The 14516-nt window shown below is 37.5% G+C and overlaps 1 protein-coding gene and 1 long non-coding RNA gene across 2 annotated transcripts in view; one reads left to right on the top strand and one right to left on the bottom strand.

Moving 5' to 3' along the window:
- Positions 1 to 14516, top strand: part of LOC100330501 (RALY RNA binding protein like) — a 490398-nt gene that overhangs the window by 148172 nt on the left and 327710 nt on the right. The window lies entirely within an intron of this gene.
- On the bottom strand, positions 6237 to 10627 carry LOC141380750 (uncharacterized). The gene is made up of 3 exons (XR_012399501.1): positions 9078 to 10627; positions 8457 to 8954; positions 6237 to 8145 (listed from the first exon to the last, which is right to left on the bottom strand). It is a non-coding gene; the product is annotated as an uncharacterized lncRNA (long non-coding RNA).

Below are 14516 nucleotides of genomic sequence, written 5' to 3'. Positions count from 1 at the left end.
ATTAGTTGTCATTTCAAATCTTTACACTTTGTCCTTCAGGCCACTAAATTTCACCCACTTGTCAGCAAGATGTTTTGTCACTACTGCGATCATTGTATTTAAATGATCAGGTCAAAATAAGTATATTGTTTCGTTTTTACTTCATATATCTGTTACGCTGAGTAACAAAGGTTATTTTAAGTAATAAAGCATTTAATATACACTACCTAACAAAAGTCTTGTCTCCTATCCAAGTTTTAGGAGCAACAAATAATAACTTGACTTCTAGTTGATCATTTGGTATCAGAAATGGCTTATATGAAAGGCAAAGGCCTCTAGATTCAGCCTGATCTCATGAGGAAATGTAAGTATTTTACGTTTTGCCAGTTTAGTGGCTTATTCGTACAAATTCGTACAAGTTCAGTCGCACGAAATTGTACGATTTTAAAAAGGAGGCGTGGCACCTAACCCCACCTCTAAACCCAACCGTCATTGGGGGATGAGCAGATCGTACTAATTTGTACGAATTAGATCGTACGAATTCATACGAATTAGCCACAAAATCAAAAAGTTACAAATTGTCGTACATTGTGTTGCTAGATTACGCTTATTTGACCAAAATAAAATATGATCATGTCTTCATTTTTCCTTATTTAATTTGGACTGTAAGGTCTGACTTCACTTAACAGAAGTAATGTACAGTATAGAATATAAAGTCATGCTGCAGTGAAACAGAATTAATATAGTGTATGACTCCCATGAGCTCGGAGGACTGCATCTATACATCTCTGCAATGACTCAAATCACATATTAATAAAGTCATCTGGAATGGCTAAGAAAGCGTTCTTGCAGGACTCCCAGAGTTCATCATGATTCTTTGGATTCATCTTCAATCTCCTCTTTCATCTTATTATTCCACACATGCTCAATAATGTTCATGTCTGGTGACTGGGACAGCCAATCCTGGAATTCTAGATGCACTTGGCTGAAAATGCTTTGTCATATTTATTGTTTTATGAAACTTAGATTAAACTGATTATAAAAAAAACACAAGCCAATTAAATAACCACATTATTATCAGTAAACTGAGAGAAGTTATTTCACCAGCGTTGCCACGACAGCATGGTAGCATTATTGTAAGCAGCAGGAACAAGTATACTAATTAGAAATGTCCTGTCAGTGCAGGATTTAAGCTTTGCTTTTCGGATTAGCTTAGATATGCATATACAGTAGTATGGGTTCATGAATGGAATATCCACAGAGCGAAGTATTAAGCTATTGTGAACTTTAACCTTGGCACGCATGCTCTGTTGCTATTGCACTTTGGTTGAAGTTGCAACAAAGCAGTGTTTACATGTGCAATGAAATAAAGGGTTATCATAGCGCAGCGCTTTCCACATCCAGTGTTTAAGCTACATCACTCCACACAGTGACTATGACTGGAGACTCTTACAGCATATTTCAGCTCATATTTTTATTGGTTTTCTCTCTTGGCCAGAGAAAATGCCAATTTAGACTGATAATTGGCTAGAAAATTTGAATTTAGACTGATATTTTTTTTTCAGAAAATTCAGTGTATCCCTAAATAAAGCGCTGTTCGTTCATTCATTCATTCATTTATTCATTTTCCTTTGGCTTAGTTCCTTCTTTATCAGGGGTCGCCACAGTGGAATGAACCGCCAACTATTCCAGCCTGTTTTGCCCAGCAGATGCCTTTTCAGGCACAACCCAGTACTTGGGAACACCCATACACTCTCATTCACACACCTATACCGCATGTCTTTAGACTGAGGGGGAAATGCACCTAGAGGAAGCCTACGCCAACAAGGAGAGAGCATGTAAACTCCACACAGAAATGCCAACTGGCCCAGCAGGGACTTGAACCAGCGACCTTCTTGCTGTGAGGCGACAGTGCTAACCACTGCGCCACCATGCCACCTTAAGCACTATTTAATGTCACTCAAATCATACCATGAAATGGACATTAAAGCACTTATTGATACCGAAGTCTACACTAATTTGAAATCTAATATAATAGAGTAAATGTTAGATGGCATATCATTAAATTATTAGATTAGTCAACTAGATTTGTTAACAAAAGTCTTCTGATTTTACATAGAGAAAGCATCACATGGACCAACTTTATGGCAAATATCTATGTTATAATTCATATAAAATGAACATAAAGCAACAAGCAGATAAATAAATAATAACAAAATGCACATCTTTTCCATATTGCAGATAGGTAACTGTTTAAATGACTGTTGTTCTGCTGACACATCTTTGCATTGCAGTGTTATTTATGAAATAATCAACACCTTTGTGTTTACAGAAGCCTGCAAAAAAGATCATTTATTAGTCTATATTAAGCTTGCCTCTCTCGTGGCACATGAATATGAAATTCAATTCACACAGATGCCACCGAGCTGGTATGAATAATAAAAACAGTTAATCTTTTCTTTAATTAAATGTCTCTCTCAAGCCTCATTGCAGTATGGGAAAAGACCCACTGGTGTATAAAACAAACCTAATTAATTCAGATACTTCCTCAACGGCAACTTTGTTTACTTGCGCATGCTGTCTATCAGTTTGAGCGTCCTCAGAAAAATGCAGCGAACAAGGAGGACACTGGTGTAGAAGTCCATTGTGTGATATTCAGAGAAGGGAAATCAAATGTGTTTTTCCTTCATTTCCATTCAAGATGTTTAATTAAATCATGTTTTAAGGATGTTAAGAGATAGTTGTTCCTAATTGGACTCTCTGAAATGATTGCAAGCGTACATTTGCTGCTGCATAAATCGGTTTAAGAGAACAAGGAGAAGAATTTTGTGCAAATTTCTAGCTGTCGGCTCAGTAAAGCTGTTATAAAGGCTATATGCTTTCTTTCTTTGATTCCTCTGGGAACTGCCGAACGAACACGCTTGACAATGCAGCTGAAACAATTAATTAGTGGAACTCCAAGTCGGTGCAGCATGTGTCAAGCTTTGGAGAATTAATTAATATGTATGCATTCAATACGCTCGCAGTCTCCACGGGCTTGTTCGGTGTTTCTCAGGTCACCTGCGAAAAAATCCGCAAGATAAAAATCACCAACATTCGAAACATAATGTGCTTTTTTTTTCAGGAATGGTCTAAGATCCCCCCCCTGAGATGACAGCCTAATTTTTCAATGTAGCCTGATTAGCATCTCCTCCACTCACGGCGTGTTACACTAAATGAACTGAGACTGCAATTAAAAAAATCTGTTTAAATTTTCTCCACTAATGATCGTAGGCTGGTTGCACCACTCACTGTAACTGACTGGGCTGATGTTTATCAAGACGTAGCATTCAAATTGACTAAAATTGCTTCCAAAAATCTGTCATGTGATTTATTTATTTATTTAATTTGTTTTTGCCAGACACGCCGTTCACACTGTTTATTGTGCATAAGTTGAGCATAGTGCAGATTCAATTATTCAAACACTTTCATACACCCGGCGCAATAAGGGGCAAGACGTGTTTGGGGGGGTTTGTTGGAATTTTCAGACCAGCACAACAGTTATTTTCACGTTTTTTTTTTTTTTTTTAAGTTTATTCATGACATTTTGCATTTGTATAATGGGTCCCACTTTATATTAAGTGGCCTTAACTAATATGTACTTACACAGGAATTAATAGTTTGTTACAATGTCCTTATTGTGTAAATACATGTATTTATTGTGTATTTATGCTTGATTAAATACCGGTATGTAATTACATCTTACTATATGTATTAACTTCTGTAGTTACATTTCTAAATATACTTTTGACCATCCCTTCCACCTTAACCCACCCTTAAACCTACCCATACCACCAAACCTGTTCATAACCCAACCCCTATCCCAACTCAAGAGCACCACAAGTGTTCTCAGATACATTATAAACACAGTAAGTACATTGTACTGTATTTATTTTTTGATGCAAGTACATCATAGTTAAGGACACTTAATATAAAGTGGGACCGTATAATGTTATTATTGGTATTATTATTATTATTATATTTATTATTATCATGAGTTTTATTTATTATATTCATATTTATATCTGTTTAATGAAAACAAGTTTAGTTATGTCTGCCCGTCTGATTTTGGAGACGTATGCATCACCATATAGGGGATAAGAATAGGATGTGTGTTTTTTGATCACACTTCGTTATTATTGTTCATTTATTCATTTGCCGGAAATCAGAACTGAATATAGTAATATTTTTTAAAACAAATCTTTGTGCTTAACAAACAAAATTAAATGTGTAGACTAATAGTGGATGTCTTCAGTCGAGTGCGTACAGCACCGTTTCCTTATCCACAAAAGTAAAGGAGTAAAGTAAAGAGAAGCAGTAATAATTCTTATTTTATCTTCATGATAAAATGTTTACATGCTAATTTATGCTTAAACAAGAAAGCAACATGCTGATTATTGTTAGCAACTTTATTTCATGCTAGGAATTTTTAATTCTTGCATTATTGATGTTTTGAAACATCCTAGCAACATGCTAGTTTAAGCAAAAAACATAGCAACTGAACATTTACATTAGCTATCAGCACGCTGTTTGATTGTTTAAACATTCTTATTCATGTTAGCAATATGCTTACTATCAAAGACATGCTAGCTGTTCACTCATGCTAGGAACATTTTAAATGTAATGCTTTGTCAAACCAACATCAAAGTTTACTTACTAGTGTTGTTATTTTGTAATGCTTCATATGTTTTATTCCTAAGTAACAATGCATCTTTTGTTTTTGTGTTACCTCAACCCCGCTAGAGGCTGTGCTTTTCCCTGCATAATATTCCTGACATAATATTACACTGATTTGATACATGGCTTTACAAGACTATAACCAGAATATACTATAAAAGAGAACACTATAGTAATGTGGTACATATATATTTTCAGACGCATCTGTCATCTTTACTTCTTGACAGGTTGATTACAAAATTTACTCTTACAAAATAGCATCATAAACATTGTTCAATCCATCTTCATCTGTGTTTCACAGAAGAAAGTCATTCAAGTTGAGGGTTGAGCAATCGAAGATGATTCATTTTTGTGTGAACTTTTTCTTCAAGACTGCGTAGCATCAGTTATAATTAGCCAAACTAATGTTTGCATGTGAAATACTTTTGTAATCGCTATGTAATTCCACTAATTATTCCCATGTCTATTTATTTGCTTTTAAAAAGAGCAAAGACGGTCTTGTTTTTCCCTGATATGTACCCTTCAAGGTGTCAACAGATGCCTCGTGCATAGATGAGATTTGCTGCATCTAAACTCCATATGGGCGGATTGTCCTAAACAAGCATTTTTGTATTCTCCCTTCCTTCTAAAATACTTGAATCATTATTGCTGTTAATTAGCCAGTGGATCAGTCAGAGGAGCGTAATCCTATCTGACATGCTAATTTAAGAGCTGGAAAGCCGCCAGCTTCCACTAAGTAGGTCACGACTGCTGTTTGAGTGCAGCAGGTCAGTGGACGAACGGACACCTGCTTTTCGGAGGTTAACCCTGACACTGAATAAACACGTGTGAATGTAGCGCACTCTGAATTATGATGGTGCACTTATTGTTGTTAAGTTGTCATTAAAGCAACCTGTGATTGCATGATGTGGGTGGTTTAGCATGGAAATGACTTATTAAAAGGCAAACAGCTCTAGCCAACAGTGAAATTTTCCACACTTCCACAGTCTGTAAAATTATGACCCGTTGCATTGTGCTACTGTTCAGTAGCTTTTCATTTTATTAATAAAGATTTCTGATTATTTTATATTGTAAATATTGAATTGATGGAAATTAACAATTATTAATAATTTATTATTATTATTGTTATTATTGTTATTATTATTATTATTATTATTATTATTATTATTATTATTATTATTATTATTAGTAGTAGTAGTAGTAGTAGTAGTAGTAGTATTAATCTTGCATATTTCATTTCAATGGGCTGTCGCTTCACAGCAAAAAATCACTGGTTTGAGTCCGGGCTGGGCCATTTTGGCATTTCTGTGTGGAGTTTGCATGTTCTCCCCATGTTTGCATGTACATCCCATGTTTGCATGTACTCCGTTTTCCCCAACAGTCCAAACATATGCACTATAAGTGAATTGGGTGAACTAAATTTCACGACAAGACTTTTGGCCAGCGGAGAAATTAAAATTGTTGTGCCGAACTGAGTCTGGTTCTCTCAAGGTTTTTTTTATTCACTCTCCTGCTGGTGAAGTTTTTTTTCCCTCTCTGCTGTCGCCACTGGCTTGCATGTTTCAGGATCTGTAAAGCTACGCATCGATGAATTTGCTCTTCAGTGTTTGGGCTCTCAGTATTGTTTTCAAACCACACTGAACTGAGCTAAACTGAACTGAACTTAAACACTAAAAACTGAACTACCCTGATCCAGTTACTATGACCATTTATGTGAAGCTGCTTTGACAATCTACATTGTAAAAGCGCTATACAAATAAAGCTGAATTCAATTGAATTGAATAAATTGGCTGAAGTGTATGAGTTTATGTGTGAATCTGTGTGTTTGTGTGTTTCCCCGTACTGGGTTTTGCCTGGAAAGGCATCTACAGCAACATATGCTGTAATAGTTGGCGGTTCATTCCGCTGGGGTGACCTCTGAAATGGAGACTAAGCTGAAGGGAAAGGAATAAATGAATTTTTAATTTAAATGCATTTTCAGCATCATTACTCTCAGTCTTCAGTGTCATCATGTAATCTTTAAACCATACTAATATGCTAATTTAATGCTGGAGAAACATTTCTTGTTGTCAGTGTTGAAAACGTTTGCTTTTTTAAGGAGTAAAAACATTGAAGATGTTTAGCATCAATCAAGTCACATCTGGGGATAAATCTGCACGTCATTAAATTAGAAAATAGCATCTCATGTGCATTTTTAGCTCACCTAAGACTCACTTGAGTTTTATCTGAGCAATTAGACACAAACTAAAGTACTAATGTTTTTTAAAGACTTAAAGCTTTTATACTGCATTTTTGTGTGAGTTTTTGTACATTTACATGTTACATTTATCCCCAATTCCAATTCTATTTTTGTACCCCTACCCTTTCCCCATGAAACAAAGTTTGAAGGGGAAGGACTTCAAAAATACCTCTAAAGAAATGGGATACCACTACAACACCTGCACACGATATCATGTCATCGCGAACTCTTACTTCAAATGAGACCTGCTGTAGTTATTTCAGTTTTATTTTTCCTGCTATTTATCTTCAGGAATTCACTGAAGGCAATGATATCATGTCATCATTACCATATAATGTGACAGTAAGCTTGTACCTGTGCTGTGCATTTACACTGTGGCCATATTCATTTATGTATTTACACCAAAACTACATTAACATTATAGCACACACAGTAAAAAGCTCATTCGCAAGTCACTAGGCTTTTCTGACAAGGGATTCCAGTGTGAGATGTGAAAGTGTGTTGTGCAATTACTATACAGGGGTTATTATTATAGACTATAAATAGCGAAATGTACCGTTTTATTTATTTTTTTAAAGCATGATGGTAAAACACGGACATGGTTATGAATATATTAAAACGTGCTTGTTTGTTGTAAAAATGTGTAATAATGACAAAAAATACTAATATGTGTCTCTCCTAACTTCTGAGGCATGTACTGTAGAGCAATGTTGCCATTGTAGATGCCTAATTCAAGGAAATTTTCATACCACTGGTATGTTTTCTAGTGTGGTTCTGGAAAATCTGTTTCGAGAGCTATCTAGCCCTTCTCCTTAGCCCTACGCCTTCAAGCTAAAGAGAACTGGGACACCCCTACCCCTCACGTGATCGTGCAAAAATGAGGCGTTGAAGGACAAAGAGGTAGAATCGGGATTGGGCCTTAATCATTTAGCAGAAGTTTTTGTCCGTAGGTACTTACGAATGGTCTTTGTCTTGTTTTTAGTCCTGATATTTAATGATTGTTAAACCAAAAAGCATTTTATAGGCAAGTTAAAAATACTGTTTTATTTTCAGAAGTAATGTCCCAAAATAATCTGCAACTTTAACAATATTTTAAAGCAAAAGCAAGATTATTTTGCTCACACCATTTACCAGATTATTCTGATTGTTTAAAAAAAAAAAATCACTTAATTTTGATATATTCATGCATTCAGCTTAGTCCCTTTATTAATCTGGGGTTGCCACAGCGGAATGAACCGCCAACTTTTCCAGCAAGTTTTTACGCAGCGGATGCCCTTCCAGCCGCAACCCATCTCTGGGAAACATACACATTCACACACACACTCATACACTACGAACAATTTAACCTACCCAATTCACCTGTACCGCATGTCTTTGGACTGTGGGGGAAACCGGAGCACCCGGAGGAAACCCACATGAAGGCAGGGAGAACATGCAAACTCCACACAGAAACGCCAACTGAGCCTAGGTTCGAACCAGCGACCCAGCGACCTTCTTGCTGTGAGGCGACAGCACTACCTACTGCGCCATATAGGTCTATTCTGGAATATTGCAAATTATGTAGCCAGAAGTACGTATTCATCTTTTTAGATACTGTAGGCCGGTCAGTCAAGGCTGATTTATACTTATGTGTCAGTGCATACGTATAATCCGGCACAGCCTTCACACAGTCACATAGCCCTCGCCATTGCTGGCGCTGACACTGACGTGCATCTCTCAAAAAATGTAAATACACTTTGCATCGATGTGTAGTGCAAGCTCTTTTATTGGTTGGCTTGGTAGCTATGATGAGTGTGGGTGGTGCTGAGAGCTCCGAGCCCGATGGAGAGAGGGTTGAGTCCTGTGAAGGAGCGCCTGATGGAAACTTTTTTGTGTGTTTACCTTATGATTAAAGTTGTTGCACATCCACCGGTTCCTGTCTCAGAACGAGCGCGATTTAGCAACTTGTATATTAGGGTAGCGTTCAGAAAAAACAAATCACCTGTGAAGAAACTCAATACTGAGTAAAGCTGCAGTCACACTGGACTTTCTCCCCACAGACTTCCATTCATACTCACACCAATGCATCAGACTGTAACACAAGGTCGTGCGTCAAGTTTCGAAGTTCGCTGCATTGGAAAGTTCAAGCTTGGTGAACTCTGACCTACGAAATCGCATAGTTTGACTGCGTGAGACCAATCGAGAATCAAAACATGACCTCTCTGTACAGAAATTTAAAATATAGTCCAATCGCTCACTTTTTTAATGTCAAATCATCTTGTTTAATCCCGCCCCTTTTCGCAGCGCCGTATGAAAGAATTTTGTACGCACAAACTCTAGTGTGACCGCAGCTTTACATAACAACCTACTGCCAGCTAGCATTTCAGAAGTGTCATTGCAGAGCAATACAAACAGCATGCAGAAGTATAAATGCATAACTATGTGCTACTGTAGTCATGTGCCGTGAGTAACAACGATCAATCGCCGCAGAAGTATAAACCAGCCTTCAGTCAGACAGTTGACCGAGACCTCTGGTGGATTTAGACGAGAACAGAGAGTGTGAATGACACTCACAAGAGAAATTTAAGATCTCTCATTACAGTAATGAAAGCGTACACAGTGGCCTCTAGTGGATTTGCAACCAGCCTGGATTGTTTTTTTTTACTTGTCTACAGTAGTCAACCTTTAAGGTGGATCATCACCTTTCCTCAGTTGTAATAAAACTAATGAACAAAACTAATTTTTGTGGATTTTAGGACAATTAAAAAAAAAGACTTTTTTGATCCACTTCAAATGTTGAGTACTAAAGAAAATGCTTGTTGATTTAAGAATTTTTAAACGTTTACAAAAAAAAAAACTAAAACCTTTTCTTAACTAAAATCGTGTGCTCATTTAAGCAAGCCTGGACTGCATAACCCAAGGCTGAATAAAATTTAAGACCACCTACCTCAAAATTCCAAACCATTCGAAATGCACAATAACCAAATAAATGAAATACATCTTTATCACTCATGCCAGGACGAACCCTCCATCCGCCTACAGCAAAGAAGAGGCTTGTGGGAAAGCAGAAATCTGATTTCAAATTAATGACAGAAAAGCAATGTCAGACGCCCCCCCTGTTTCGAGGAAACAAGTGGCTCACTGCATCAATCAAGGACACCAGCTTTTGTCACATTTTCATTTTACAGAATACATGAATATAATCATTTCCCAGAGAGCGTTTCTGACTTGTATAATCTAAACGCTTTGTGGCCGCGGTTGACTGACAGAAGCGGCGTTGCTTGTTTTATCAGTTAGTTCAGAAGGAAGCCTCTTTAGTAAAGCTTAACATGTTTGAAGAAAGACTGAATGAAAGTAACATTGACGAAATTCACTTCATGGTACGTTGCTACGGCAACCGAAAGCCCTTAACAGCGACAGAATGCACGGAGAGAAGAGCACTTTAAACGGGAGAAGGGCACTTCTGATGTCACCGGGAAGTAATAAAGTGCTTACTGTAATGAACTCCAGAGGGAAGGTTGAAGCGAGAGAATAAAGCCATAAATACTTGATACCTCGCGCTGCATTTGGCATTTAACCGAATCTCGTCTTTTTAAAGTGTGCGCATCCAAGTCGTTCTGAAGCTCGGCAAGGCTAAAAGCCCCTAAATGAGGATATTAAAACTTGGCGGAACAATATTGTGTAGCCACGCCCAATTAATCTCCACTTTGTTTCAGTTGGACCAATTTCATGCTCCTCTGATCAGACAAAACACTCGCAGACCTGCCACTTTACCAGACGCTGAGTGCCCCAACTAGGCATCGCTGATTAGTGAGGCTGCATTTCCAAGAGTAGATGTTTTACTTCCTCCAGAACTGCGCTGTGCACCATATGCTTGAGAACAACTGGAGCCGTGGTGCTGGCAGGAGGAGTCCAAGCTGTGAAGCCAAAGCAGAGTTCAATGCAACTGATAGTGGTATTATAATAAAAGGCAGTAATGAGAATGAAGAAAATATCTTAAAGTTGTGGATTTGTGGTGTAAACAGAATTCAATTCAATTCAATTCAGCTTTATTTGTATAGCGCTTTTACAATGTAGATTGTGTCAAAGCAGCTTCACATAAATGGTCATAGTAACTGGAACAGTGTGGTTCAGTAACTGGAACAGTGTAGTTCAGTTTTTAATGTTTAAGTTCAGTTCAGTTTAGCTCAGTTCAGTGTGATTTAATCATTACTGAGAGTTCAAACACTGAAGAGCCAATTCATCGATGCGTAGCTCTACCAATCCTGAACCATGCGAGGCAGTGGCGACAGCGGAGAGGGAAAAAAAACTTCACCTGATGGGAGTGAAGAAAAAAAACCTTGAGAGAACCAGACTCAGTTGGGCACGACCATTCAGTCAGAGCCAGCTCTAAATGAATAGGACTTAAGCTTAAAGAGCCCCTATTATACATTAAAAATGGTCATATTTTTGTTATATGGGTCTCTAACAACATACTGATGCAATCAAGGTCAAAAAACACTTTTTGTTTACACAATTTTGTTTACCTAATTATGCCAGCGACTCTCATATGAATCATTCAGTGATTCATTTGTCCCCAAACCCCTCCTTAGCACGAAGGTTATCTGCGCTGATTGGACCGATGACAGCCTGTTGCGATTGGTCGACAGCGTTCTGCGCGAAAATACCCAGCGCGGTTTGTCAAACCCCCAGATCGCCAACATTGGTATAGGATCCGATTGCAGCAGACGCCCGAAACACGCTTCATAGTAAAACTTACTCAACAGTGTTATTCAGACACCTAACCCCCGAAAGCAGTGTAGGTAAACACAAGCATATTGCTCTATTGTTAACTATGAAACACATTCAGTATTAATCCACACAGCAGCAAAAGCTAAACTATTCTGAACCTTGACCGCTGCATGTGTGTAGAAACAGCTGATGGTGGCCATAACAAAGACAAACGGCAGTTTAAGGGGAGCTCACAAATGCATTTAAATCTGTAAACAAAGGAGCACGCGTCACTTTTTCAACATGGCATTAGACGCAATATGAGAGTAAAAAAAGATATAACCAGATACCGTACAAGAGATCTCAAGTAACAAAACACAATTAAATACATAATTTGCAAGCTAGAGAAACTTATGAAATGTGTCATGGGCTAGGTCTGATTTGATTAATTATTTAACTTATCTCCCTTCTTAGCTGTAGATCATTTCTATTTGCAACCTCTTGCGTGAAGTGTTAGATGTTCTCAGGGTTTACTTGGACTCTGCTTTGCCCAACGATCAGATTCCCAGCCAGGGGGTTGTAGCGCTCACCAGCGCTCCTCCTCCGCGGTCAGCAGCCTGCCTTTGTTTGACTTTGTGCCTAATAAACTGGCCTTATTTTGCACGCACCCCTGGTGTATTGTCCGTCCATTACAAAATGAAGGAAGAAACTAATCCATGAGCTGTGTACTAAAGGTCCTGTCGACCTCTCAAAGTCTAATACATCAGTAGTCTTTTCTGATCCTTCCTTTAACAAACGAATGAATCGCCCAGTGTAAGCGTGTAGATTGCTGAAGCACTCCTTTCCCTCACACTTCCAATAATATCCAAGTAAGCACAACATCTTCATGGCTCATAACTTCAGGATCTGTCTTTGCTGCTGTGTCAGTGGGCAGGGCCACAGGTTTCAATTTTTCCGGGTTTGCGTGTGCAACAATTGGGCAGTGCTTATGTTTTTGTAGCCCGAAACGGTTAAAGGCTCGTTATCAAGATGATTAATTCGAACCACTGTGAGTCGACTTTTTATTTTATTTTTTTTAGATGAATCAATAGTTTTAAAAACTGTCCACTTTCAGATTTAAGCCTTAGCTGGATATTTCACTTCACTTAGAGCTGTGTTACACACTACATGGAAGGTAATTTTCAAAAAGCCCATAATAGGGGCTCTTTAAAGTGTGCTGTACAACGTCCTGGGGCTTTTGATTGATTGATTTAATGTCCTGTACATGACATAAAGTCCAACCTATTGTGTTTTATGAACGTCTACAAGTAATTCAACCCTTAACCTAGCCCTTACAGTAACCTATTGATAGTTTTCAGTCATGTGAGAAGTAAAAACAATGGGCTGTCAAAAAAAAACAAACAATGAGCAATAATGGCAGCTACACTGGGATCTTCATTGAATCGCAGCACAATCTGGTTATATTTCCATCTGTCTCAAGCTTTGAATACTTGTATCACATATTAACAGATATATGACCACAAACTGTAAATTGTCGGAACTTGTGATCCATATATTGCACCCACAAACATTTTTCAATAATTTGAAAACATCATGTCCTTGTTTGATCTCCAATTTTGTCTGTGTTTACATTTATCCTGTGGATATTCCTTAGCCATTTACAGTAGTCATTGGTGAGGGTGTTATAGTGTTAACTGTAAGTGTCTGCTTATGTTTGGTGTTGGTCTCTTTTGTTTAGATTCATATTTGCTGGTGGGGAAAATGTATTTGTTCACTTCTGCTCTTTTTCATTGACTTTGTATTTCAATTTATTCTTTAATTGCACCTAACCTGCAAATCAGAAATTAAAAACTGTATACAAAGCATACAAACATAATAAAAGTTATATGTTCCATAGATTATTATGCGTCAGTGATGCTACTAATGCTTTTTTCAGTTTATTCATGACAATTAGCATTTGTATAATATTATTATTAGCAGTATTATTAATTATAAGCACATTAATATTTGTTTAAATAAAAACAAGTTTAGATTTGTCCACCCATCGGGTTTTGGAGATGTCTGCATCACCATATGGGGCAAAGAATTGGATGTGTGTTTGGATATAACTAGTTTTTTCACCACACTTCATTATTCTTGTTCATTCATTAGTTTGCTGGAAATTAGAAGTGAATTTAGAAATAGTTTTGAAACAATTCTTTGTGCCTAACAAATGAAATTAAATATGTATGCTAATGGATGTCTTCAGTTGAGGGAGTTTCCACCGTTTCCATTCACGAGAGTAAAGGAGTAAAGAGTAAAAGAAAAGTAAAAAGAGGCCGAATGTAGGAGGCTCGTTCTTTATCCTAGCACTGCAGATGGTCGGATTATTTGTTTTCTCGCTAGTGAAGACTTACAAAGTCCACCATGTAAATTGCAAATGTGCCATGGTGTGATGCAGCTGACTCTTAAAGGGAATGAGAGATGAGACTCTGATTGGTTTAATGCACGTTATGCTCAAAACAAACCCATAACTCATTAAGAGAATAAGCACAACCCTGTTAGACCATGCACCAGGGCACAGAGCATATTTTTCCATCATTAAAATGGTAAAATTGGATTGGACAAGCCCTTAATGCTTTTGCGCCATGTGCTTTAGACTTTGTGTCTAGATCATTAAAATAGAGCCCATTGTTTTTGTTGTTAACATGGAGACTAAAATGGGATTATTTTGAAAACCCTTGAAACCTGTTTTCAAATATTTTCAGAGTGTTTGAGTCACCCGAAAGTTGTTGTGTAAATGATGACCAAAATGTAGAATAAATTATGTGTCAGAATAAATATTTGTCGACCTGCATGTCATGTCAATAAGCAACATCCTAAATTCTAAATATGTTCTATATGTTTATGCTAT

Source organism: Danio rerio, chromosome 24 (assembly GCF_049306965.1).
Source record: "Danio rerio strain Tuebingen ecotype United States chromosome 24, GRCz12tu, whole genome shotgun sequence".
Classification (NCBI taxonomy): Eukaryota; Metazoa; Chordata; class Actinopteri; order Cypriniformes; family Danionidae; genus Danio; species Danio rerio.
This window is presented reverse-complemented; position numbering and strand designations above follow the sequence as displayed.